Source organism: Ovis aries, chromosome 4 (assembly GCF_016772045.2).
Source record: "Ovis aries strain OAR_USU_Benz2616 breed Rambouillet chromosome 4, ARS-UI_Ramb_v3.0, whole genome shotgun sequence".
Classification (NCBI taxonomy): domain Eukaryota; kingdom Metazoa; phylum Chordata; class Mammalia; order Artiodactyla; family Bovidae; genus Ovis; species Ovis aries.
In genome coordinates, this window is record NC_056057.1 from 81,712,668 (window position 1) to 81,738,408 (window position 25,741).

Genomic DNA, 25,741 nt, shown 5'->3' on the forward strand with positions numbered 1-25,741 from the left:
AGTCCAGACAAATGATATTTATATACACATCCAAATTTGAAGAAAAAATTCATTTCTTTAAGTTTCAAACACTGTGATAGATATAAAGCAAAAATAAAAACTTTGATCACCTAGAAGGTTGAGATGGGAGTGGGAGGGAGGTTCAAGAGGGAGGAGACATGTGTATCCTTACAGCTGACTCATGCTGTTGTACAACAGAAACAAACACAATATTGTAAAGCAATTATACTACAATGAAAAATAAATTACAAAAATAAAAACTTGTCTCAAAGTTCTAAAATAATACATGCATATGTACACCTATGCACACATAGACATCACCTTTTTCTTTATAAATTACTGTATTTTTATCTCTGTCCTCAGCCAAAGCATCCTCTCAGAAGTCAAAGTTGAGTAACTGTCCGTGAATCCAGCATAGAGACACTATCATCCCCTGATGGAAGCCCAGACTGGTAGGTTCAGCCAAATTGTTTTTGGTTTGTCTATGAACAGGATTGTGGATCCCAAGAGGAGGAACTGAAATCATCAAACTAATTTCACATCATGTACTAAGAAGAACACAGTACCACATGAAGGAGCTGAGTGATTAGTTTACCAAGCCGTCCGGCCCTATGTAAATGACCTGTGATAAATGGCTGGTCAGCCAAAGGAGCAGAAATCATGCAGTATTTCCGCAGTTTGAAGTGAAATGCCATTTGTGTTTATCATTGTTCTAAAACAGCACAGTCGATTGCGTGGGACAAAACTTTCTGCAATCACAGAAGTGACTTTTAGTTAAAATAAAAATCTCAGTATAAGATTTTATCAGACATTCTTTACTTGGACTACTGATGCTGGCTTGCAGATGGCCTTAGTGTGCTGGCAGCCACGCAATTCATACAGATATATACAAGCTTTCTGAATGTGGAAATACTTAAACAAGGTCAAGTTCTTTTGCCTTTTATTTAGAATTTTTGTCATAGATCCTGAGAGTCCAAAAGTACACCTATAGCTTAATCAGGATATGTTTCCTGATTTTGAATACTTTTGCCTTATTTCATTTTTATTTTAATTTCTCTGGGTATAAGATTAGCGTAATTGAATAGACAATCTTCTTACCTAAAACCTGCATAAATCTCAGCATAACCCTGCCTAGAGAGAATCGAAGTAATCGCAATGTAAATGAGGCATTTGGATAGACTCATGCTTCTTACAAGTAATGATTATCTAATGAATTTATCATCAAAGTCCCTGGATTGATGTCATTTATCATTTTTTAAGTACTTGCTACGTGCAGGTACCATGCTGAGAACATTAGGTTACATGGCCTCTTTGATAATGACAAATTTCAAATAATAACAGCAGCTGTGCATATATTATTATTCCCATTCACAGGTAAGGGATTTGCAGCTCCTGAAGACTGACGAGCTTGACCAGGGCCACAGAGTCATGGAACAGTGTCAAACTGCTGCCCTAAGTCAGGCTAATGCCCTCCCCTTTACAGAGACAGAAAGGCAATAAGGAACTTTTGAGGTGATGGGAAGAAACACACTGGAGTGTGAGCTCAGCAAGTCTGGACCCTCAAGAGGAGTGTAAGTAAACACTTACGAGTGAGGGAAAGTTCACTGGAGCTAACGCGGGAGGGTCCCTAGGCCCTGGAAAGAGGCTGGTTCCGGGAAATTTCCACACTTGAGAAGCTGGGGAATCATTATTTTTCCAGCTGAATGGCAAATAACTACGGTTCTAACTGTCTTGATTTGGCCTCGCCGGTTATTGGTTGACCTGGGGCTGCACTCAAGAAAGAGACCAGAGTGAAGTATGAAGGAAAACAGGGAAAGAACATAAAATATAATTGATGAAAGGAGCTGGGTGTAATGTAGGGAAGAGACAGTAGCTCTGAAGTCACATTGTAAAGAACAAAACTAGCTGATCTGAGGTTGGAAAGAGCAGAAATTCTCCCACCGATGCAATTCCCAGCGACTTGTGTTTGTGTACACAAGCGTACATCTGTGAGTCCGAGTCTCCGTGGTTGGATATATGTGGGTGGGTCTGGAGCAGTTCCCGTAACCTGTCCAAGTTTAATTGGGACAGGGAGGCGGTGGTGGGACCACTTACTTTGCTTCCTGTCCCACAGGATTACAATTCACTCACTTTCCTCACCTCTCATTTTATCTTATCTAGCTTGCTCCAGATCCTCTAACACAGTGCTTTTCAAACTTTAACATGCTTATGAATCACATGGGGAAGATTGTGAAAGCGCAGATTCTTCCTTAGTAACCCCGGGGTGAGGTCTAAGTCTCCATATTTCTCACAAGGCCCTGGGGGTTGTGGGTGCCCCCACGGGGGAACCACACTTTGAGTCATGGGGTTCTAAACCATAAAGTTGTCTTAGCACAGGAAAACAAGGATGGTAACCGTCTCAAGAAAACAGCCTTCTCTCTGTCTTCCCATTCTTGTTGGGTCATTACACACTGTTTTCTGTAGGTTCTAATTTGTGGCGAAGGCAGAGGAAAGGATGGATAGTAGGTACCACAGTCCTAGGCTCTTCCTGAGGCTGCTTTCTCTCCATCCTCCTCTCTCTGTCTGAGCCCATCTGGATGGCTGGCTTTCCTTAATCTCCAGAGGGAATTCCTCCCCAACAGCTGCTTCCTCCTCCTGCATCTCAACCAGTGCTCTTACAGAACAGTTAGACTCTAGAGCTTGGAATGGAGCATGAGAAATCAGCTGAGCCCAACCTTCCACCCTCAGCTGGGGGATGTCTAAACCATCCAAAGAAAGAGAGATGCCTATTTTTCACCCCCAAACCACCATCTTTTTTCTTTTTCCTCTTCTTCTTATCCATTCATATTTTCAAACATCAGCATGCACCTGGTTCATTTGGAGACTCAGTCATCAAGATCACATTTGGATTAATTTGGTTCCAGGTCAAACATTCCAACTTCGCACTTTTATCCCATGATTTCCTAATGCTCTTGAATGACACATCGTTTTATTTTTCCCTTTGTTTTTCTCTTTCAACTAATTTATTTAATGGGTCCAAAATGGGTGATTAGACCATAAAAACATGTGGTATCCTAATTGGATTTTGAAAATGTGTAAACATGGCCCTCCAGTGGCCTTCTATTACCATCTGGACTAAATAGAAACTTCTGACCATTGATTTCAACTCCCCTCCACCTGCCCCACCTCAGTGCCCCTCTCACGTGTTCTTTCTCTCCAGGGTTTCTCTGCTCCAGTGAAGCTGGGCTTCTGATTTTTCAGAACCCATTTCTCAATTTCTGCCTCAAGGCCTCTGTCTGAACATAGATGAGGAGAGAGTTTCTACTTTCCATTCTTGACACCTTTCAGAAGTATTTTCAGATTTCAGCTCAAGATTGGTACCTCTAGAAATATTTCCAAAATTAACCCCATCCACTCATTAGTCCTCTGTGACCTCCTAGTCCACTTCAGTGCATTCTGATTATTTTAGCAAAATGTGTGTTTTCAGTCAGTTCAGTTGCTCCATTGTGTCCAACTCTTTGCAACCCCATGAACCGCAGCATGCCAGGCCTCCCTGTCCATCACCAACTCCTGGAGTTCACCCAAACTCATGTCCATTGAATTGGTGATGCCATCCAACCATCTCATCCTCTGTTGTCCCCTTCTCCTCCTGCCCTCAATCTTTCCCAGCATCAGGGTCTTTTCAAATGAGTCAGCCAAAGTATTGAAGTTTCAGCTTCAACATCAGTCCTTCTAATGAACACCCAGGACTAATCTCCTTTAGGATGGACTGGTTGGATCTCCATGCAGTTCAAGGGACTCTCAAGAGTCTTCTCCAACACGACAGTTCAAAAGCATCAATTCTTCGGCACTCAGCTTTCTTTATAGTCCATCTCTGACATCCATACATGACTACTGGAAAAACCATAGCCTTGACTAGATGGACCTTTGTTGGCAAAGTAATGTCTCTGCTTTTGAATATGCTGTCTAGGTTGGTCATAACTTTCCTTCCAAGGAGTAAACGTCTTTTAATTTCATGGCTGCAATCGCCATCTGCAGTGATTTTGGAGCCCAGAAAAATAAAGTCAGCCACTGTTTCCACTTTTACTCATGTATATTTACATAGCTTTTTGAGTCAGTAACAAAAGCTAACTGCAGGCTTCTTATATGCTGGGTTCTAATCCAGGTATTGGGATCATAGTGAACAAACAGGCAAGATTCTTAATATCAAAGAATTTACCTTCAGTGCAAAGGTGGACAATGAACTGAAAACAAATAAGTAAACGATAATTTCAGATGGTGAGAAGTCCTTGCTATTAGGTGCTATAAGGAGATCAGACAGGAAGTTAGCTTACTTTTGATTTGAACTCTCTGAACTTAAAAAAAAAAAAGCCTTTCACATACTGAGCAAACACTTGCAGACTCACTTTAGTTAGATATACACATTAAAGTTTGTATGTGAATAAAACATGTTGGACTAGGTCTCAAGGGAGAGTTCTTCATGAGGTTATTCAGGCCTGGGAAATGTCACTAAGAAGACTCACCACTGATTTCATTGGTGAGAATACCATAGTTTTCAGTGTAGCCCAGAGTTTCACAAACTTGAATTTCTCATTAGTTTCCCAAACTTTAATTGGATTTATCTGGGGTACTTGTTAATACTCCAGATGATTCTGCTGCAATTGACCTTCTAGGACCACATAATTAAACACTGTGCTATAACAGTTTAATTGATAACTATCAAGACACTGTCTTGCCTGGAGAATCCCAGGGATGGGGAGCCTGGTGGGCTGCCGTCCTATGGGGTCGCACAGAGTCGGACACGACTGAAGTGACTTAGCAGCAGCAGCAGCAAGATGGACCATCAGCACTGAGATGGACCGATGGATGGGCAGAAGGATGAAGAGTGGATACACAGATGACCCAGAGGTCTTCAGGCTTTAAGTTAGTAGCTGAATTCCCAAAAGGATTCTAAACAAGTGGTGTGCGATACAACATATACTCCATGACTCGATCTTGATCTGTCCCGTGGCTCATTGCCTGTGATCTGGGAAACTGAGCTCAGCTCGGTCTCCTTCCTCTAATTTTCATGAAGAAAATGCTCATTCTTTGAGCCCTACATATAAAAGTTATTTTAAGACTGGTGAAAACGGGCTGTATGAAATATAATCTCTCATTCAATTGTCCCTTACTTACTGCAGAACTTGCATTTTTTTGGAACCGCATTTCCTCTCATAAAAGTAACTTGTAAGTCATGTCCAATTTTGCCAGTATAACAAGATATTTAATACCATTGGAATCAGAGGTATCTTTCTATTTTAACAAGACCCATAAGACGTCATCATACATGAGGACCAGACACTACCCTTTAGGGTGTCTGAGAAGCAGCAAGATGGTCCCGCTGCCATCAAGCACTATCCTACCAGGCCCTCCCTCCCCTGCTAGAGAAGAGAGCTTAGTCAGGGCCATGTGGGAAATTCAGTACCCTGGTACCAGTCTGCTCTCAAGGAGCCGAGAAGAGTGTTTCCTCTTCCAAAACAAAGTGAGGGGGCTCCAGAAGAATCATTTGTAATGACTGGGATACTTGCATTAAAGGGCAGTTGGCATCTCATTCTTTAGTTGGAGGTCTTCTGAACTCCCGAAGCTGTCAGACCCTCCCTAGGACGTTTCCCTAGAGGGGTGAATGCCAGAGTTCTTAGGAGAGCTTGATGCGTGAGCCCTGAGGTGTGGCAAAGCTTGTAGGAATATGCAACCTGTGACCTTCATTCAGTCTAGAAATTTCTGAAGGCATGAGTATCAGCACTTGGAGGGACTATGATAGAAATATCTAGGAAGGGCAGGACGATCTCTAGCCTACCTAGTTTTCTTCCATGCTTGAATGATGTGAAAGAGGACCCTAGCCTTTCACTGGCTCCACCTATGGGAGCCAGATATTAGTGGAGGAGCTGGATGCTGGAGCCAGGGGATTCCTTCAGGAGCCACCAAGTCAGGGTCTGGGATGTGCACGGAGAACTAATGGCAGATGAGGCTGAATTGGGGAGGGTGTGGGAAACTTAAAAATCCCCATAGAACACCTATGGGGAAACACAAGTAGTAGGTGGAATCAGGAAAAATCAGAATAAAGTCCAGCAGTACCTCCCTTCCAGAAACAAGCAGACAGTTAAGGAAGGCTTCTTAAGTCCCCCAGCTCTCCTCCAGGCTCCAAGTAGTGGGGTCTAGAGGAGGAACAGGACAGCATTGATCCAAAGCCAGATCCTGGCCCCGATCCTCTTTCTAAACAGTCAGAGTCACAGCACTAGCTGTAAATTGGATATGCAATTAAGGGTTTAAATTAAGCCACACTAAGTTTTAATTACCAAATGTGACCAGGAAGTTATGGAATACACCCAAGATTTTGTTAAGGGAGGAGAAAATAGTGGCTTCTACATAGCACAATTGAACACAGATTTTAAAAAAAAAATACATACAGCTATTTCAGTTTTCTTTGGCTTTTCAGTTGTAGTTGCTTCAAGACCCCCTTGTCATAGAGTTTTTTATTGAAAGCAATTTTCATGCTCTCTTGGTCAAATAACCCAAGAATGTTAATTTCCCTTTTCTTTTCCTTACTTTTTGCATACTTCTGGGATTGCATAATGTAGTTTCACTCATTGATCACCCCCATATTAAATCTTTCCCTAAAAGTTCAAAGTCAAGTATTTGGCCATTTGCAAGAGAATCTATCTGGCATTGAAGGCTAGGTCTCCAGAGTGAAGGGATTAGATGACATGCCAAAGCATTGCATCTGGTTCTCTGGGTGACGGCCTAAGGCGTGCACACAGCAGGAAGGATGCTTCAGCCAGACTTAAAGCAGCGCAAGAGCCTCCATTCTGAGCACATGCTTGAGTTGACCTCTGTTTATATTTAGTCACTCTTGTATATACTCAGCTTTATTCTGGATTAAGGAGGCCTTCACTTGATGTAAAATACTTTTAGAAAAGCCTTTTTCAATGAGAGCAATCTCTAGTGATCAAACCAGATTGCACAGACGGTAGAATACAGTATGTTATTCTACAAACGGTAGAATAACAGTAAGTCTGGTTAGTGCACAACTCGAGACAGGAGCCTCCCCGCGTTTATTTTTATGTGATGGCTCTTGCACCAAAATCTTTGTTTTATTGTCACCAAAGTTAAAATGGAAAAGTAAATACATTTGAAAATGAAATAATATTTGTTTTTCTGCTCTTTAAGCCTAAATTGGAGAGGGCAGTGGCACCCCCACTCCAGTACTCTTGCCTGGAGAATCCCATGGACAGAGGAGCCCGGTGGGCTGCAGTCCGTGGGGTCACTAGGAGTTGGACACAACTGAGCGATTTCACTTTCACTTTTCACTTTCATGCATTGGAGAAGGAAATGGCAACCCACTCCAGTATTCTTGCCTGGAGAATCCCAGGGATGGAGGAGCCTGGTGGGCCGCCGTCTATGGGATCACACAGAGTCGGACACGACTGAAGCGACTTAGCAGCAGCAAGCCTAAATTATGAATCTCTAAGCCTAATATTTTTCCAGATCAGTAAAATATTTTTTTTCCCAGAAGCTACCTGAGGCCCCTCTTCTTTAAATTTATGGCAACAGTCTAACAAATTCATAAAGACGCAATTTAGAATGGATCCCTTCACCTCAGTGGATGACTATGTAACTTTCAGAAATCATTCCACAATCTTAAAATAGTCATTCTTCAAACAGCCAAGATAATCAATAAATGCCATTCCATGTGATCATTCCTATGACTGCCAAACTATGAAATCTTAATATCTAGGGGAAAAAAAAAAATTAAAGAGCAGGAAAGGTAAATATCCAGGATAAGACCAGAAATTTGGAAGCAGGAGATTTTCAGTAGACTGGTCAGATTCTACATCAGTCAGTTCAGTTCAGCCACTCAGTCATGCCCAACTCTTTGCAACCCCATGAATTACAGCACGCCAGGCCTCCCTGTCCATCACCAACTCCCAGAGTCTACTCAAACTCATGTCCATCGAGTCGGTGATGCCATCCAGCCATCTTATCCTCTGTCGTCCCCTTCTCCTCCTGCCCCGAATCCCTCCCAGCATCACGGTCTTTTCCAATGAGTCAACTCTTCGCATGAGGTGGCCAAAGTATTGGAGTTTCAGCTTCAGCATCAGTCTAAGTCCATTCATATCTAGAAGTCTATTCATTGACTTAAGCCTGGAATCAAAGACCCACTATGATCCCCTTGAGAATCTGAAACCTGAAACAAGCATATTCTTTAAGCACCTTTGTAAAAGTGCTTAATTTTCCATGAGAACTCACTGTCTTGACCTGGCTCCTGGAATTCAAGAAAATGGTGGAAAGTCCAGTCCAATAAGTGAATGACTTTTAGGAACTTCAAACTTTATTGTTTCTGATGGCAACCCAATGCGTTTTCCATTGTAAAAAAAAGTGGGCAGGGTGGAAAGATGAGGTATTTTGCTCTCAAGTAGCTCTTTCTAAGCAGAGAATGAGAGCGTGCAGCCCTCTTTACCCTGGTGAGAGCCTCACATTCTATATCTTGTTGGTTCAGAGCGTCTTTGTTTTGAGTCCAGCCCCTGGTTGAGGGTCAGCTAACGAAAGACAGAATGAGGTTCAAATTCTTTAATTAGTTTTGTCAGTGATTCTCTGTGGTTGGCAATAAAAGAAATACTTTCTGGGAGATCATGTTCTCAAACTGGAACTTTGGATAGGATAAAGCACTTTGAAAGGCCAAGATCATTTTCAGCCCATTGTTCTAGCCGGTCTCTGAACTGGGATTTTTGCTAAAGAGCTTTGGAGCCAAAATTTTTACGTCACCCCCACAATCATGACACCAATAAGAATCTCTCTTTCAGACATTAATGCACAGAGACCTGCCATCTTAGAAGGACTTCGTGATACATTGAGCCAGTTGAGAGAAAAACAGTTTTTTGTTTGGGAATGTTGTGAATGAGCACAGTCTGGGATACAGATTCCCTAAAAGGAATCTGCTCAGAAGTCAAATCCTCCAAAGCAAGAGTGCTCACAGCAAGATGAGATTGGCTCACTGAGGATGCTGATACTCATTTAGAAGTCAATGTTGGAGGAGGAGGAAAAAAGAAAAACTTTCAAAGAAGCATCTTTGGAATGGCCATGCCCTTTCATAGCAGAAATTTCTATTCTCTAAAGTCCATGTAGGTCCTCTACAACTGGCCACATACTTTGATACAAAGGCAATAAATAACCTTAAAACTATGTAACTTCATTGATATGGCCATGTCCTGAGATGGAAATTCTTCATATGGCATAGGATAAAAACAGGATTCCAGTTTTATCTCAAAAATGGGACATTGCAAATTCGGGCAAAACCCACAAAGGAGAAGTGACCATGTCTTTCCGGCTTATGGAGCAGCTGGAGCTTGTCTGAAAGGAACCACACCCGCTGCCTCCTCACTGAGTCATCGCCCGCCTCCCTCCTTAGGGAATACCCGCTTCACTTCCTGACTGGGAGAAGGTTTCATACAGAGGCACCTCTTCTCTGCCCTCTGCTCTGCCCTCTACGTGCAGGCACGGGGCAGGAAAAAGGTGTCCAATTTTAGGGTGATAATTAATTTCATTAATGTCTCTCTTGGGTAGTCTGACTTTCCTCTAGAGATCTCTAGCTAACATTCACATCACACATTCAGTTAAGGGGGAAGTGTTTACTTTCTAAAGGTTACCTCCTTTGAACTTGACTGTCCAGAGGGGAAAAGGTAATTCCTAGACTGGAAAAAAAAAAAAAAAAGGTACCAATGAACTTTGAAAAGAAGTAGAGTCAATAAAGTTACAGATGTGGAAAATAAACTCACAGTTACCAGGGGATATAGAGTGGGAAGAATAAGTTGGGAGAATGGGACAGACATATACACCCTTCAGTATGTAAAATAGATAAATAATAAAAAACTACTGTATAGCACAGGGAACTCTACTCAATACTCTGTAATGGCCTATATGGGAAAAGAATCTAAAAGAATGGCTATGTATACGTGTAACTGATCTACTTTGTGGTACAGCAGAAACTAACACACCATTGTAAATCAACTATACTCCAATAGAAAAAAAGATTTTTTTAAGTAATTCCTTAGGAATATCATTTCTCTGATTTGAGGTGCCAGATGACTCAAAACCATCTTGGGACCATATCATGCTCACCGAATGAGAAATTCAAACATTGAGACAGAAAACAAGATCAGAGAGAACACAGAGAACAAACGCATTTGTTTACCACTTTTGGAGAAAATGTTCATCAATTTCTGTCTCTCCCACTGGAGACATGAGTTTTATGGGGCCATCAAGGCCAAGTCCGCTGATATCACACACATCTTGTCATCTGTAAGTTGTATTCCCAGCTTGCCATATCTTGGGAGCTTTCTTTCCAGTGGAAGACAGCTCAGCCTCTGTACCCTGTTGCCAAATCAAATCCTGGAGACAGAGTTTTGGGTGAAGTAGAAAAGAATTATTATTCGTTTTATTAGTGAAGTGAAGTGAAAGTCACTCATTCGTGTCAGACTCTGCGACTCCACGGACTGTAGCACACCAGGCTCCTCTGCGGAATTTTTCCAGGCAAGAATATTGGAGTGGGTTGCCATTTCCTCCTCCAGGGAACCTTCCAGACCCAGGGATTGAATCCAGGTCTCCTGAATTGCGGGCAGATTCTTTACCATCTGAGCCACCAGGGAACTCCAATAAAATTAACTCTATTTTATTATTAGTTAATATTATTCTTTATAAAAGAATTATTATTATTGCTTTGCCAGGCAAAGAAGGACACAGTAGTCTCCCACTCCCCAAAACTCTTGTCCCAACCCAGTGGAGTCTGGGGAGGAGTTTTATGGCAAGGTTCAAGGTGGGGTTGCTGATAAGACTCGAGTATGTGCAGGGCCTGCCCTCCTTTAATCTCACCTCTGTAACCTTTCATCTTTGGTGGCTCAGAGGATAACGCGTCTGCCTGCAATGCAGGAGACCCAGGTTTGATCCCTGGGTCGGGAAGATCCCCTGGAGAAGGAAATGGCAACCCACTCCAGTACTCTTGCCTGGAGAATCCCATGGACAGAGGAGCCTGGTGGGCTCCAGCCCACAGGGGTCACAAAGAGTTGGACATGATTGAGCGACTTCGCTTGACTTGACTCGCTTGACTCTGTAATCTTCTGGTGAGCTTCTCTGATTCCTCTAGTCTGGCCTCAGGAGTTCTTCTCTGGTGGAGAATGCTGACAGCTTCCATTTGTTCGATTTTTTTCCTTAGTTCCCTAACCAGGGATTGAACCTGTGTCCCCTGCACTGGAAGACAGATTCTTTTTTTTTTTTCCTTCGGCTGAGTCTTCATTGCTTTTTCAAGAGCTTTCTCTAGTTAAGGTGAGCAGGGGCTACCCTTTGTGGTGGTGCTCAGGCTCTAGGCACCCGTATGGGCATCAGGATTTGCAGCTCTCGGGCTTAGTTCCTCTGCAGCATGTGGAATCTTCCTGGACCAGGAACTGAACCCATGTCTCCTGCCTCGGCAGGTGGATTCTTATCCACTGCGCCACTGTGCCACTGGGGAAGTCCCATTTGTTGGGTTTTTAATTCAATAAAAGGGCTTAAAGGTCTTGTTATGAGTAATCCTTGAGGTGGAACCAGGACCCTGCCCCAGGGCTGTACTATTGTTTCTTTGCTACTCCTCCCAGGACTCTGCAGAGTCTTCCCTTCCTGGATTAGCAACTGTTCTAATCCTCCTTTTGGAACTCAGGGAAGGTCATGGAGGCTGAGCAGAAAGGTTCTCCAAGTCCAGGAGCCCCTACTGGGTCCTGCTCAGTTTCAAGATCAAGCACTTGATTTATATTCAGAAGCACATTGAGATGCAAGTGATTTCTTTTCACAAGGGCAATGCACTACACACATAACTTGTGAAATACTCAACTGCGTGGTGACTTTCTGTGTTATTATCTGGCTCTTAATTCAACACAATGGGCAAACATCCCCAGAGGTCAGGGAAGACTAACTTGCAGCTCACTGATGTGCTCTGACAGCTACCCTCTTCCACAGCCTGCCCGCTGGGCATCTCGTTATATCCACAATGGTTACTTTCTGAACCCAGTGGTATTTGTGACTTTGCCCATGATGTCACCCGTTACTGATGTCTGCACATCAGGCCAGCCTCTTGGCTGCAAGAATTACCTCCGTGTGCCCCAGTTCTGCAGCAGGGTTTGAAGTTTTCGCGCTGGGTCTTTTAAATTATTTCTTCTGCCCACCCTGCTTCGGATTGCTCAAAAAAAAAAAAAAAAAAAAAAAAAGAGCAGAGAACAGTAAGCCTGTCTTAAATTTGCCAAAAGACATTGTCTGGGACTTTTCAGAAGCCACATTCAATTTATGAATAAATGAAATGGATCTTCTCGACCAACCATGACAATAAGCACTGGCCTACATATTCAGAGCCTGAAAGAAGTTGAGGCAATGGGCCTAATGAGAAGCAGTCAGCGAATCTAATGAGAATCAGACAGAAGGCCTAATGAGACATTTAACATGCTCTGCCTCTCCCTCCTCTTTTGTTCAGTTTTCATGGGAATCTGTGTTTGGGGAGTTCAGTTGCACTGGCTACAAGCAGATACATATGGTCCTAGTGGGGTGATCCAGGAAACAATAGGAAGGCATGAAGATGGCCAGGGTTGGGGGAGGATGAACTTGGAAAATGTACCCACAGACCATGATAATGTGGCAGGCTGGGAGTTTTCTGGGTTAAAAATTTTTTTTTTTTTTTTACTTATATTTTAATTGTATGTATACCTTTTTCCAGAACATCATAGAGTCATTGAGCTATTGGTGATGATACAGTAAACATGCAGAGATTTCAATCTTATTACATCACTGTTTGGAGGGAAATAGAGATAAGAAAAGCATGCAGGGCTGTTTCTGTGGCTGGCTGTCGCCATTCAGAGAGAAATGACTGGAATGCAGGTACTGCACAAAGGAAGATGCCCAGAATAATCTGCTGATGAGGCAACACTCCTTGGAACACTAGATGTTTTCATTTGTTGACCTTGGAAGGAATTGGCAGCTCCAGAGATGGCTATCAAATGAGAGGCTGGGCGGGACTGAAGGTGGGGGCAGGAGTGCAGGACTTCCTGAGTTACAACTCTGCGGGTCAGTTACCCGTGCTGGCGGCATGTAAAGGAAATAAGGACGCATCCATGCCACTGTTTGAAATGTTGTCTGACCTGTGAATTAAACAGTTTTGGAGTGTAGCTTGGCTTTGAAAGAATAGGCAAGATTTCTGTCTCATTATTTAGCTTGCAAGCCCAAGAAATTTGCATTGGCCCTGTTGCCTGTCTATCCCATAACAGTTTCTGTGGATACACACACTCTGTTTTATTTGCTGGCCCAAATATATGCAACTCCATCCCTCTATCTATCTATTCCTTTACTTACAACAACACTTCTTTTGGTTATCAAGGTAACCACCTGCATCTGGGCCCACCTGCACCTGAAGGTAAGTCAAAGACTTGTTCTTTGGTGGCGCCACCTGGTGACCTCCCATGGAGACACAGTCTCAGCAATCAAACGACAGAATTTAGTATTCTTGCCTGGAGAATCCCAGGGACAGGGGAGCCTGGTAGGGTCGCACAGAGTCGGACACGACTGAAGCGACTTAGCAGCAGCAGCTGCAGCAGAATCAGATTAGTCGGGGTGGGAGGGAGCAGAGCAGCTGGGCACCAGCATTTATATATTTAGGCTCAGAATTCACATATTTCAGCTTTTTAAAAACTACCAAAATTCTATGGAATAGATCATATTCGCTAATGCTGGTTTTCCTATGGGCAGGGGACTGTGCTAGCTGCTTTATACACCATGCCCCGTTTTTCCTGGTAACAGCTTCATGATGTGTGAATTATGTGGTCTTTGGAGTCTAATTCCTTGGATCTGTAATGGACTCCAGCCCCTACTTGCTGTGTGACTTTGAACAATTTACTTAACCTCTCTGTGCCTATAGTAATAGTACATACATCGTAAAGGAAGCACTTGTAAAGTGTTTTTAAAAAGTGTCTGACACATATTAAGCATTCAATATATATCAACTAGTACTATTATTAATAGTAGCAGCCACAGCTACTATTTCAGTGCAACTAAACATTGCTAGACAAAACTCCAGCATCATGACTAATCTCATATATTTCACGTCGATAAATCAGATGGACACTCAGTAGAGCCAGGCCACCTTACATGCATTTCTTTTTCATGTTCATTTTTAAATTTGCCCGAACGACTCCTTCCTACCCGTCTATCCTCATACGTTGACATCATGACCACGCCCACCCTTGGATGATGAACTTGCCTCATTATTGAAAAAGCAATTAGCCAGGAGCTTTTTCATCCCTTCCCAACTGTATCTGCTGACCTACCTATTCTCCACCCTCTGTCTCTGATAAGGGTGAAGACCCCTTTCCCATTAAATGGCAATTGTTCAGATTATACACTTGAATCTCCTGCCCTCTAGTCTCTTCAAAGATTTGGTTCCAGTCTTGCTAAATCGTCACAATTTCCCTTTCTCCTGGATCAGTGCCATCAGCATACAAACTCCCCTCCAGTTAACACCCATTCTCTGCTCCCCATTGTTCTAGGTAGAATGAAGACAGAAACAGCTCATCCTAGTAAGAGCTCTATTTCCACCACAGTCTTCAGCCTGCCTTGGTCAAGGTCACCCAAATGAGGCTAGGCAGCCTCTCTCTCTCCTGGCTTTACTTCTCTGCAGGTTTGAGGCATTTTCCCTGAGTTGCTGGGACACCATGCCTGCTATCTTGCTTCAACTTTCCTTCTACCTGCCTCTCTTGAGGAAACTTTACATGTGAGTGGGCTCACCTGAGAGCTCCGTCTTGGCCTACTTCTACTATCTATAACTTTAACTTAGAAAATTCATTCAGATCCATCACCTTAAATATCATCTGCATACAAGTTTAAAAGAGACCTCCCTGGACTTTTCCTGAAACTCCAGATTCGTGTATCTCCTCTTGACCTGTCGTTCCCATATGGGAATATACTGGGACCTCAAATTGCCACCACAATAATTTTGATACCATTCTCAAATATGGTTCTTGTCCAGTTTTTTTTGTTTTTTTTAATCTGTGTTTTGGTCTTTTTTATTGGTAGGTAGCATAACTGTTGACCAGTTTGTCATGTCAAAAGCATAGGAACCTCTAGGAGGAATTTGGATACCTCTTTTCCTTTCTCAGTCTTGAAAATCTGCTCTGCCTCCATCCTTAGCTCTCTGCATGGACATTTCCCACTGATGATTGCACAACCCCATCATTCCTCATGTGGCCACCAAAATGTGTCTCCTAAACTTTCCTAATCTCACCGCACACGTCTACAATCCACTGGCCGCACAGCAGCTGCAGGCGTGCATGAAAATGTAACTCAGAGCACTTTCACTACTTCCCTCCCCAAATCCATCCAATGGCTTCCTTTCACATTTTAACTTAGCCCAGTTTGCTCACCCTGGCTTTTGAAATACCACGTAGCATAACATCTTTTAAAAAATGATATGAAGTTTTTCCTTAGTTCTGAGAATTCTCCAGTAACTTTCCAATAAACTGCTTTTTTTAAACCTAAGTTAAGCAGAGTTTAAGGTAGTTGCTTACAGTCAAAGGACCATAATTATAATAGCATAGGACTAGAATGGCATTTACTGTCTGGATCTTCATAGGAAAATGTTTGGGATGTGGATAAGTTAAGGACCTATCAACCAGATTGCAAACTCCTTCCATCAGAGACCAGTCATGTGTGTATGTGTGAAGTATAATCAGAAATTCATAGGCACACACAGACATAATGATACTTAAGAATTTGAGCTGCTTTGAATTTGACTTATAATTTCTCCATGAAATCTGCCCTCTCCCAAAATTCAAAAACAAAACAAAACACTCCCATATTGTCCTAGAGAGGAAAAGAACTGTCAAAGTAAAGGCCTTTACTATGAGACCAGAGGACAAGTTCAACTTATCTACAAGGCACAGTGCTTAGGGCTCTTGATACTTTTAGGAGCCACAAAAGTGTTTTACATTTTTTTTTAATCAGAAGAAAAACATAATATAATAATAATGAATACAACTTGTATTATATCCATCTTTATACAAAAGCTTCCCTGACAGCTTCCCTGATGGCTCAGCTGGTAAATAATCCGCCTGCAATGTGGGAGACCTGGGTTCGATCCCTGGGTTGGGAAGATCCCCTGGAGAAGGGAATGGCTACCCACTGCAGTATTCTGGCCTGGAGAACTCCATGGACTGTACAGTTGATGGTGGTCACAAAGAGTCAGACACAACTGAGCAACTTTCACTTCACTTATACGAAAGCAGTCATAAACTGTAATTTTTATCATTTTCTGTGGAGGAAGGGGTCACTGAAAACAAAAATGCTGAAAAGGCCCCCATAAAGGTCTTACTACAGCCCTGGTCCTGGAAGCCTTGCTCTCTGCAGGAAAGACTGGAAAAGGAGGCTTTGGGATTTCTGGTCCCACTTGAATTTCACTGATTGGGGAAGGAAGGCCAAATGAAACCCAAATGGAGTGACATAGGGAAGCAAAAATAGCAGCTTTCCACTACATTTATTTTGCTCTGTTTAACAGACATTTATCTAAAGCTCACTGGATTCAAAGCACTATTCTAATTGCTCTGCAATCACTAAGTCATGCAATCTGCTGTCTCCTGGGTGAATACCAAGTATCAAACACCTTCACTTACCCTCTGCTAGGCTACTTCCTTCTCAGGGTGGATGTTCTTCTAGGACCCAAGGGAATGCAGCACAGAATTCTGAACTTGTAACTGCAACTTAGCAGGCTTGAAGTAGCTGAAAAACAGCAAGGAGAAAAATTTTTAAGTTTAAGCTATAGTGCCAAGGGTTGATATACATGATGTTCATCTTGCTTCAGATAAATGAAAGAAGGCAAGGGAGAAAGCGAGGAAGAAGGAGAAAGAGAAAGAAAGAAAGGAGAAAGGAAGGAGGGGGGGAGGGACAAAGGAAGGGTGAGCTGTGAGCCATGACAGAGTGTCCTGTGTCTTTCAGACAGCACCCTCACTCTTAAAGATGTCTTCCAACCTAACTTGATGAAGGCCAATCTCCAGGCTTTCCCCAAATATGCAGTCAAGTTAAAGGGATGTCACTTCAGCGGGTCACAGCACAATAATGCCTGTCACCCTGCATTCTGCGGAGGGATGCACATAACGTGTTATATTTGCTTTGGGTATATAGTTACATGTGCCAGTGCCCATTAGTGCTTAAATTAACTGTTACAAAATATAAATATGATCCTTCCACAGTGTTTTCCTCTCAATAAATTCCTCACATGGTGAAATTTCAAGTTGGAGCATCAGTTGAAGTTGTGCTAAAGAGAGATCGCCTGAACTTTTGTGAAATCCACAACAGACCAGTTTCGCTCTGACTAAAGAACCTGATGGGAAGAAACTCTCTGTAAACCATCCCATCTCAATTGTGGATACTCAGAAACCCAGGGGGCTTTCTAGAAGATTCTACCCAGATGAACTAAATCAGAATCTTCGGAATTGTACCTGGGTATTGGTTTTTTTAAAAGTTCCATAGGTTATGCTGATACGCAGCCAGAATTTAGAAAAATAAAACACGGATTCCTATCTTGTAAATAAGTTCATTTGTACTTGTTTTTTTGTATTCCATATATAAGTGATATCACATGATACTTGTCTTTCTTCCTCTGATTTGCTTCACTCAGTATGGTGATCTCTAAGTCCAACCATATTGCTGCAAATAACATTATTTAATTTTCTGTGGCTAACTAATATTCCCTTGTGTATGTGTGTGCGTATGTATACCGCATCTTCTTTGTCCCTTCATCTGTCAGTGGGCATTTAGGTTGCTTCCATGTCCTGGCTTTTGTAAATAGTGTTGCAATGAATATTGGGGTGCACATATATTTTTGAATTATGACTGTTTTCAAGTATATGCCCCCAAACAGAAATAGAGTCATAGACATAGAAAACAAACCTAAGGTCACCAAGGGGGAAAAGAGGGAAAAAATAAATTAGGAGGTTGCATTGACATACACTGCTATATATAAAACAGATAGCTAATGAGGACCTACTGTATAGCACAGGGCAAAAAACAAGCAAGAATAAAAAAACCCACTGGTTTCATACCAAGTGAGTACTAGGACTACTAACATTTCCAGATTAGAGTCCCAGCCCTTTGAATCTATGGAGCTGTGACCTCTTCCATGTAGCCCTACATTTCTCCATCTTTATTCTGGTATGATTTTTTAATTTAAGGTGATTATATACTCAGCTCACTAGTCCTAGTTTCAAAGTCTTTCGGGAATTAATTCCTCAATGAAAAGCTTTCTTAGAACTGCAGAAAGGCAACTGTGAGGTGAGGGCTGGATCTCAGGGCAACTAGAGGTCCCCTCAGAGTCAGATCACACACCAAACACCAGCGACAGCATCACCAGAAGACAGTCTGCACCCTTGTCAGGGCAGGAAATAAAACAAGTCGTGGGATCAGTCCCAAGAAAATGGGCCTGAGCAGAAAGTGAGGCTAATCATTTCAGCCCAGTAAAGAATTCTCCAGGACCTGCTGTGTTTTAGATGTTGGGCCAGACGTTGTAGGTACCGTCCCACTGTCTAGGAGCTGAGAGTGTAGGAGGAAATGTCATCAAACAATCTCAAAATTACATGGGAAGTTATGAGCAGAGGGAGAAAGGATATTTGGCCCAAGGTGATGCCTGTGAGTAGACTTCTAGAACATGCAACCTTGTGCAATCCCTGAGAAGTAAATGACGGGAAGCAAGTTAGGCATGTTCAGGAAGTGGACAAAGCAAGGATCAAGGCACATCATGATCCAGGAGAGTCAGTAAACCGTAAACTCTCTGGTGTGATCAAAAATTAGAAAGTTGGGCTGAAAAGGGCAAGGCCAGATGCACACAGTAGACCCACAGTGCGACGTGGGGAATGGGGTTGAGTGGGGCTGGGGTCGAGAATGTGATTATAAGCAGGTGAGCACAGAGCATGCAATGGGCCAGGTAAGAGATGGTGAGAGCAGGACTGGACCAGTGCTTTAGCAGTGAAGGTTGGTGTGAATGAACAGTTAAGTCCAGTCAGCAGGACTGGTTGGATGTGTGGGCTGAGGGGAAAAGTGGGAGAGAGTAAATAAGAAGAGTCAGACACTGGGAGAACATTGCCTTCAGGACATGGATTTTGAAATGGGTGGAGATGGACAGTCTAAGATAAAGGCTCTGAACCACATGAGGGTTAGGGGTGCCAGATTTTAATGGGGTACCAGCCTTGCGGCTCAGGCTGGCACAGCCTTGAGTGGTTCCGCTGAATCGGGCATCTGCACTGAGCAAGGCGGAAAGATTGCGCCTGTCTCCTTCACTTTGGTTCTGCAGTTTACTCATCACCTTGACAGTTGGGATTAGTCTTTTCCTAATTCAATTGTTTTTGTAAATCCCCATTCATCTGATGATTGATTACAGGTGGCTATGAACTAAGAAATGATGGAGCATTGCTTGGCCTCCCTTTGCTCCTTCCCTCAGCAAACCAGAGGCCTGGAAAATCTTGAGGTTGCCTCAGGAAACATAACGCACTTTAAAAGAGGAGCTGAAGGAAGGTAGAACATTTAAATTAGCCTCCAGTGGAAACCCCAACCCACTTGTTATGGTCATTCTTGGCACCAGAGGCCTCCTTTTTGGCTCAAATCCAGAAATACAAAAATGGTATAAAGTTGCAGGACAGAAAGTTGGCATGGACCCTGTGGTGATTTCCTTGTCCACTGACTCCCCTGCCTTGGAATTCTGTCTAGACTTGGCTTCGAGGCACATTCCTTCAGCTTTCAGTAGGCAGAGGTGTCTGACTCTTGCAATGTGTATATGATTTAAAAAGAACGAAGGACAGGCTCTCAACAAACCACTGCATTCTAAAGGTCAAATCTCACTGCTCCAAGTGTGACCGGGAAACGCAAATATATTCCAGATCACACAGCCCACAGGTGCAGCCATGTAGCACTGCAAATTTCATGTGCAGACTGGCGGGGTCCTTTCTCTGAGTCTCCAGATGCACAGGGAATGCTTTATGTACAGGAAGACAGAGGCTATATGGGGACAGCTGGGCTTTGGAGAAAAAAAGTATGGACATGTAGTTAACTCTACCACAAATCCCCATGTTCGAGCCACCAACATAGGAGGGAAAAAAGAAGCAGGCAGGGGATTTCATCCACACATTCATTCCAAAAATGTGCCTGTTTACTATATGTCAGACATTTTCCAAAGATACTTTCCTGCCTGTGGCGAAATTGCTTATACTAGAGAAATTTGTTTCTTGCCACTTAGAAATCACTATGTAATTCAGGGAGTTAGAAGAGCAGCATACCATTTGCTTCTGATTTATGCCATCACCAGGAAAGCGATTTTATGACTTTTTCTTGTACCTAACTAACCTAGTCACTTCTAAACGCCCTGGAGAGAAACACACCCTGAAAAGTGGGTGTCGCAAAGGAAGCAGCCTGCCTGAAGGAGGCTGGGAAATGTTCAACTTAAAGCGTAAGTTCCGCTCCCTGTGCCCGATGAATAATCGCCAGGAGGCTTAGCCATGGAGAGCCACAGGTCTTCAAATTTTCCACGAACAGAAAGTGATGCTTACTGCGATGGTGATGATGATGATGGCTGAACAGGCTAAAGAAAATATTGAAGAAGGTAAGAAGAATGAGGAAAAAGCACAAGACTAATCTAAAATGAGAAAGTGAAGGCAGTGTTCATGGACATTGGTACCAGGGTATCATTCATTCAGGGACATTTATTGGGTATCTATTATTTTCAGGCCATGCTAAGTGGAGGGAATATAATAGGAAACAAAGAAAGCAGACTTTCATGAAACTTTCACTATGATGATGAAAAAGAGAAAACTGAAGAAAACAAAATAAAACATAGAATGCTGAGGGCTGTGATGGAGGAGGAGGTAAGAGAAAGGCAATATGTGTATAGGGTGTTAATTTGCTTATTGAGTGTTGAAGAAAGAAACACCAAAAGATAACATTTTGGCAGATTCCAATGGCTAAAGAGAATAATCTTTCTTTGAGCAAACGGAGCTAGTTCTTTGACTTTCTCATCGTTTCTTTTCCCAGCTGACTGGGTGTGCCCTTCACTTTCAGGATACTCAGTTTCATAGGAACATCTTCTGATGGAGGGACCTGGTGGACTGAAGCACAGGAACACTCACAACCAGTGCCTACCTTCTGCGCCCTCCTCTGGGCCCCTCCCTGATCTGCTCAGCATGGCCCACAGTTTCTGAGCTATTTCTGCTTCTTCCTAATACATCAAGAAACCTATACAGGGCTTGTGCACGAATCTCTTCTAAACAAGGGCATAGAGTTTGTTAATTCAAGTCAAGGAGCTGAAAAGAATAATGGTAGGAAGCTGGCAGGTTTCCAGAGTGGGTGTAACTCTTCAGGAGAATTGGGCCGTGAATACTTTCTTTGTTCTTTTCCCTCCTTACATCGGATTTGGGAGGAGGGGGTGTTTTCATTTTAGTATCAATGATAAGGAGGAAATAGGACTCCATTCTCTTATTCGAATGTGCCTTGTTAAAGCAGGTAGATGTCTTTACCTTTAAGCCAAATGCATACTCACACCATTTGGAGTCTGGCCTTGGCTGTCCCTGACTAACAACCCAACCTTGGCAGCAGTAGTAACTACACCATGTGAAAGAGGTAGGCACAGGACAGATTTCCTGAGAGCTTATGCATCTTTCTCTCTGCTTTGTCCTTCCTTGGGTTTACTTAGATCCCGCCTAATAGGATTTTAGAGTCTAGGACATAATTCTATAGCCCGGCAATTGGGTAGCTGAGCTGCCTTAGAACCCTTGTCTCTATAATCCTTTATAATTTCTTTGTTTTTCTAAGTTCTCGCTTATAGTTTTTTCACTTCATAGTGAGGTTGTTAGAAAGCTTATGCTATTTGATAGTCTCTTTTTTATAGATGAAAACTCTGGTCTCAGGAAAGCTAGGTTGCTAGTTCAAGGACATGAACAGGTCATTTGGAAACTCTGTGTGACATTTAGCTCTTCTGACTCCAAATCTGTTGCTCTTCAATTGGATCTCAAATGTGCAGAATCGTGCGATTGGATTCGGGCCACAGGTGAAACTCTTGCCAATGGGAAACAAGTTACCTTCTTACCTGCCCTCTACCGGGGAGTGATTTGATCTCCCTGAACTCATGAAGGAAACTGCAGATGAAGCTGTTTCCTGTGCAGTGAGACGTGAACATCCAATAATGATGAGAAGTGGCGACACCAAGAGCCTTTCATTCCCCACCTCCCCTCGCCAGAAGCCCTCCACCCAGGCCTTGGCCCTGATTCCACCAGTGCTTTCTGATCCAGCTCAGCTCCAGTGGCAAGGGAGTTTCCAATTAAGCTACACAGGATAAGCAGAGGTGACGGGCCATCTCCTTTGCCTATCATGGTTCGTTCAGCTTTGTCCTCTATGCTGTGAGCAAGCAGAGCACATAGAATACTGAACACATCCAGGAGTGCCATGTCATGGGTAGTAAGGAGGGCTTCTAGGCAGTGAAAGTAAGGGTGATGAGATCCAGCTTCATTTGGGACCTAAAACCTGGCTATCCAAGTGGTCCACAAACCAGCAGATCAACATCACCAGGAGGTAGGGGCTAGGAAGGCCAAAACACAGGCCTCATCTGAGAGCCCTGGAATTTGAATCTGCATTTTAACAATATCCCCAGACTCTGACTCCTCTTTCTGTCCCCTGTCTCCCTCACTTTCTCTCTGTCCCCCTGACTCCTCTTTATTCTTGCTATCTGTTTATCTCACAACACCTACATCTTACAACACTCTTGCTTTGGAATACACTTGTGGAATTCTTGCAACTTATGGGTACCGTCTTTCCCCTGTTGTAGGTAGACAGCACTTTTCTATGTAAAACTGCCAATAAGTGTGACTATGCCTGTGCTGCTGGCTCCAGAGCCAAAGCCCTTCCCACGATAACGGGAACTCTTCCATACAAGGCCTCTCTGGCCCACTCTTTCCTGGGATGCCTCTTCAGAACAGACGAAAAGCAGCTGTTGCCCATCCCATCAGCCCATAGGAGGAAGCCTTTCTCCAGCAGGTCAGGGATTTCCCTCCATGATCACAGAATGACTGAGGGAGCTTCACACTTCACCACTTTACTCCCCATCCAAAGAAAGCAAGGCCCTTTTGATATCTGCTTGTCTTGGTATCCATTATTGCTTATCGGCTCAAATTGTTTCATTCCCTTTATTATACTGATCATATGGCTGAAGGTAGAAACACAGACAGATTTAAACCAACTAAGGCTAAGTGGCTCTTTTCATCCAATCTCAGGACTCAAGAAGTGGAAGTAAACCCTCCAACCTCAGTCCATACTCCAAACCAATCAGATACTGAAGGTGAAGTGAGAATGTATATTGAGGAGGAAACTTAAAATCTAAAAAAATTTAAAACTGTGCTAAACACATACTTACGGATAAGGTCACATATCAATTGGAATAAAAATTTCGGTTGTAAAGCAGGATATTCAGCATTCTTCTGCTTTTTAAAACTATCTATCTATAAAATAAGGGCACATAAAATAATGCTAAGAATGATAAACTTACGGGAGATTTTTATTTTATTCTTAAGAAATAGAGAAATTCTTTTATAGAGAAAAACTCAGTCTTTCACTTTTCTCCAAAAAAAGCATGTGGAATATATATTTAAAGCATATTTTTAAACACATATTTATTTCTTTAGCATCATTATTATCCTCAACATTAGTATCTATATTTTTGGACCTATCTAGTTATATCAGTTCAGTTCAATTCAGTCACTCAGTCGTGTCCGACTCTTTGCAACCCCATGAACTGCAGCATGCAGCCCTCCCTGTCCATCACCAACTCCTGGAGTCCACCCAAACCCATGTCCATTGAGTCAGTGATGCCATCCAACCATCTCATCCTCTGTCATCCCCTTCTCCTCCTGCTCTCAATCTCTCCCAGCATCAGGGTCTTTTCAAATGAGTCAGCTCTTTGTGTCAGGTGGCCAAAGTATTGGAGTTTCAGCTTCAACATCAATCCTAACAATAAACACCCAGGACTGATCTCCTTTAGGATGGACTGGTTGAATCTCCTTGTAGTCCAAGGGACTCTCAAGAATCTTATCCAACACCACAGTTCAAAAGCATCAATTCTTCAGCACTCAGCTTTCTTTACAGTCCAGCTCTCACATCCATACATGACCACTGGAAAAACCATAGCCTTAACTAGACGGACCTTTGTTGACAAAGTAATGTCTCTGCTTTTTAATATGCTATCTAGGTCGGTCATAATATTCCTTCCAAGGTGTAAGCGTTTTTAATTTCATGGCTGCAATCACCATCTGCAGTGATTTTTGAGCCCCCAAAAATAAAGCCTGACACTGTTTCCACTGTTTCCCCATCTATTTCCCATGAAGTGATGGGACCAGATGCCATGATCTTCGTTTTCTGAATGTTGAGCTTGAAGCCAACTTTTTCACTCTCTTCTTTCACTTTCATCAAGAGACTCTTTAGTTCTTCTTCACTTTCTGCCATAAAGGTGGTGTCATCTGCATATCTGAGGTGATTGATATTTCTCCTGGCAATCTTAATTCCAGCTTATGCTTCCTCCAGCCCAGGGTTTCTCATGATGTACTCTGCATAAAAGTTAAATAAGCAGTGTGACAATATACAGCCTTGACGTACTCCTTTTCCTATTTGGAACCAGGCTGTTGTTCCATGTCCAATTCTAACTGTTGCTTCCTGACCTGCATACAAGTTTCTCAAGAGGCAAGTCAGGTGGTCTGGTAGTTATATAGTATGGCATAAAATTAGTTTGGGGGTTGCATAATTTTATTTATTATTTCAAGTTTTTAAAAAATTATTTATTGGAATATAATTGACTTACAAAGTTTCAGCTGTTCAGTAAAGTGAATCAGTTATACATACACGTACATGCACCCTTTTTTAGATTCTTTTCTGATATAGAACATTGCAGAGTGGAGTTCCCTGTGCTATACAGTAGGTCTTCAGTAGTTATCTACTTTGTATATAGCAGTGTATTTATGTCAATCCTAATCTCCTAATTTATCCCTCCCACAGTTACCATAAGTTTGTTTTCTACATCTGTGACTCTATATCTGTTTTGAGACATACGTTCAGAGAAAATCATAATTCAAAAAGATACATGCACCACAATGTTCACTGCAGCACAGTTTACCATAGCCAGGAAGCGATCTAAAGGCCCTTCAACAGAGGAATGAGTAAAGAAGATGCAGTACTTATATAAGGGAATATTACACAGTCGCAAAAAAGAACAAAATTCTTGCTGCTAGGTCCATTTGCAGCAATGTGGATGGACCTAGAGAGTCCATCTGAGAGAAGTATGTTAGACAAAGAAAGGCAAATATCACATCACTTACATGTGGAATATGAAAAACAGGGTGCTGTACAAATACAATTAGTTTTGTTGAAATACCTTTTTGTGATATTATTCTCTCAGTAGCTTATTCTCTTCTATAAAAGATCCCCTCAAGGAAAGCACAACTTCTTTTAGCAAAATGAACCCCTAAACCTGATAACCCTAAAAGGAGAGTCTTCTCAAGGGAAATGGTAATGAGGCAGTAAGTCCCCCTTCCTTTCCCTGGGACTTGCTCTCACTCTAAGCCCAACCATGTGATCCATGGTGCTCTTGGGCTTTTAACACTTCTGATCATGTTCAAACTAAACAACTTCATAAGGTTGCCTCTTT

At 42.6% G+C, this 25,741-nt stretch overlaps 1 long non-coding RNA gene across 1 annotated transcript in view; it reads right to left on the reverse strand.

Annotated features, from left to right (window-relative positions):
- Positions 1-35: 35 nt before the first annotated feature.
- LOC114114534 (uncharacterized) overlaps positions 36-25,741 on the reverse strand; it is a 76,352-nt gene continuing 50,646 nt past the window's right edge. The window contains exons 4-5 of the long non-coding RNA XR_003589189.3: positions 16,689-16,794; positions 36-10,404 (exon numbers count right to left, since the gene is read on the reverse strand). This is a non-coding gene — a long non-coding RNA (uncharacterized LOC114114534). The remainder of the gene's footprint in view (positions 10,405-16,688; positions 16,795-25,741) is intronic.